The following is a 3,177-nucleotide window of genomic DNA, read 5'->3' on the forward strand; positions in this document are numbered from 1 at the left end:
AATTTTCAATAACTTCAACTTTTCTACAATGAATAAAGGCTATCATGGTAATACTACTTCAGTGTAGCCATAGCTGGTTGAAAAAATATGAAATATTAGGAAAATCTTAATTACCTTGGCCCATTTCCACTCGAGATGATAGAGATGATAGAGACTACAACACCTTAGCTCCTCTGTTTGGAGTATTTTAATGGATTGGGACCACCTGAACCAGTAAAATATTTTCAGCCACTTTCTGGCATTAGCCTTAAGGTAAATTCTATATTATTCCTGAGTCACTCAAATCAGAATTTGACATAGATCATTTCTGTGCCTATGTGAAAGACTGATGTTGGTATTCACTTTCACATCTTATTTTATAGCCAATGCCTTTTAGATTTCAAAACAAAACCATATGCAAGTAATTCTGATCAGAAGTCTAAATTAGCAAGTAAGTCTTTGTTAACTGTATGTTGATTAAAATATGCTCTTTAATTTAGAAGGCCTTTCTCTGTTCCAAGGATTTAAGAGTCCTGTTGCTCACTGAATTATGGTCAAAATGCCTGGAAAATTGACATGAAAATTTAATAGACTCAAGTGAAAAGCTATGATACAGACTTTTAAATACAGTTAGTATGGTTCAATCACAAATCTCAGTGATTTAATCAACTATAATAGTCTCTAGAATTGAGTTTTATATAATTGGCATAAATCTTAATATGATATGCTTAAAATACTAAATTTCTCATTTACTAATAAAAGTGAGTTTATCATTTAAAATGAGTCTCTTCAATGTAGATAGTAGAAAAAGTTCTGGTTTCTCAAACAATCAGATCTGAAAGGCTTATCTTAAGATTTATTTATTTATTTGAAAGTCAGAGGTACATAGAGAGAGGAGAGGCAGAGAAAGAGAAAGAGAGAGAAGTCTTCCATCTGATGGTTCACTCCCCAATTGGCTGCAATTAGCCCGAGCCGTGCCAATCCAAGGACTTGGGCCATCTTCTACTGCTTTCCCAGGCCATAGCAGAGAGCTGGATCAGAAGAGGAGCAGCCAGATCTCGAACCAGCACCCATATGGGATGCCAACGCTTCAGGCCAGGGCATTAACCCACTGAGCCACAGCGCTGGCCCCAAGGCTTATCTTTCTGAAAAAGTCTAGGTTGTTAGTGTTTTACAACATTGCTTCTAGCACACCCAATGCCTGAGCTACTTGCCCCAGAAGTCCTGAAATTGTGTCCACTGTGATTATCCCATTGACTTTGTTCTGAACATGTAGTGGAGGAATTCTGTAGCTCCAAGGAAAGCAAATTTGGCCTTTCAAGCATATTATCCCATTTATCTGAGGAGTATGCTATTTCCCACTCTGTGCCTAGTAAGATGAATCTAAACAAGTAGAAGACTAGATCCTTGACATCCAAGAAGACATCCTAATCGTATAAAATGACAGACAAGAGATAACAATAACTGTGAGAGTTTAGGTTAAGGAGGAAAGGAGAAGTGGAAAGAAAGAAGAGAATTTGACTTCTTTTGTGAGTAGCACCAGGCATAAATTATGAAACCCTTGGGAATCTCCCTGGTGTGTTTATGAATCAAAAAAAGAGCTACTGGAAACATTGTGTAGGGGGCGGAGCCAAGATGGCGGAATAGTGAGGGCGCGCACCGATAGTCCGGGAAAATTTAGTTTAATAAAAGGGGAGTTACGGTAGCCGCAGAAAATAGAACCAGGAAAAAATTGCACGGGAATCGTGAATCGGAGGACCTACTGGGAGAACAAGGTCGCCCACCGCACGGAAGCCAAGTCGCGGGACCCAGCCGCAGAAGCCCCAGTGCTCCAAGGGGAGTGCATGCCACACAGACAACAGCGGGGAGACTTGGGACGCTCAGGGCTCCGAGTCCACACATCGGCGCTGGAAGGGGAGGTGAGCTCAATAACCCGAGACATTGGTGGGGAAACGGGGGTCAGAATCTAGAGGGGGGCCAGAAAGTGCAGCAAACTCACTACCGGAAAGAAGGAAAAAAAAGCTTCGGGGTTTCTCTTCCCCCTAACCTTGCAAAGGTTACAAGACTGGGAGGCTAGAAGAATTCCCAAGAGACAAAGAGCAGGCCTGCTCTCTGGATTTACATATCAATGGGGGAGAGCTAAGGAACTGAGTCACTACAATTCAGTAGCCTAGGCAACCCAGTGGGAGTCCAGAGGAGCCAAAGACTGGAAGCTAAATACCATCAATTCTGCACAGCCCTGCCCTGCGGTGTTACTTACCCCCTGAATAAATAAAATAAATAAATAAATAAAAAGAGAGAGATTTACCACGCATAACCTGAGGGTGTCACCTTCGCACACCCTTAACCTGGAAGAACCAGGCAGAGCTCTCAGGCCGCACCCATCTCAAGCCTCCAAGGCTCCTCCAACAGCAGGCAGTCCACTTAACACGGACACAGTATAAAAAAAAAAAAAAAAGAAAAGAAAAAAAAAAACGCACAGTGACGCAAGAAGAATTAACTATGCCGAGTAACAAACACAGAAATAGAGGGAGCAAGATCAACGATGACACTATGATGCCTCCAAATAAGCAAAACACCCCAAGCCAAGAGTATGAAGATGATGAGATAGAAGAAATGCAAGATACGGATTTCAAAAAATTTATGATAAGAACATTTAGAAGTTTTCAAAAGCAAATCCTTGAACTACAGAAATCCTTAATGGACAAGATTGAAAATCTCTCTCGTGAAAACGAAATTTTAAGGAAGAGTCAAAATGAAACTCAGAAACTAGTAGAACAGGAAAGTGTTATAGTGAAGAGAAATCAAAATGAAATGAAGAGCTCAATAGATCAAATGACAAACACATTAGAAAGCCTTAAAAACAGAATGGGTGAAGCAGAAGAGAGAATATCGGACTTAGAAGATAGAGCACAGGAAAACATACAGTCAAACCAAAGAAAAGAAGAGGAAATTAGAAACCTAAAAAATATTGTTGGGAATCTACAGGATACTATTAAAAAAACCAACATTCGAGTTCTAGGAGTTCCTGAAGGCATGGAGAGAGAGAAAGGATTGGAAGGCCTTTTTAGTGAGATACTAGCAGAGAACTTTCCAGGTTTGGAGAAGGACAGAGATATCCTAGTACAGGAAGCTCATAGAACCCCCAATAAACATGACCAAAAGAGATCCTCACCACGACACGTGGTAATTAAACTT

Source organism: Oryctolagus cuniculus, chromosome 9, assembly GCF_051225735.1.
Source record: "Oryctolagus cuniculus isolate XC-2025 breed Fujian yellow rabbit chromosome 9, ASM5122573v1, whole genome shotgun sequence".
In the NCBI taxonomy this organism is placed as follows: domain Eukaryota; kingdom Metazoa; phylum Chordata; class Mammalia; order Lagomorpha; family Leporidae; genus Oryctolagus; species Oryctolagus cuniculus.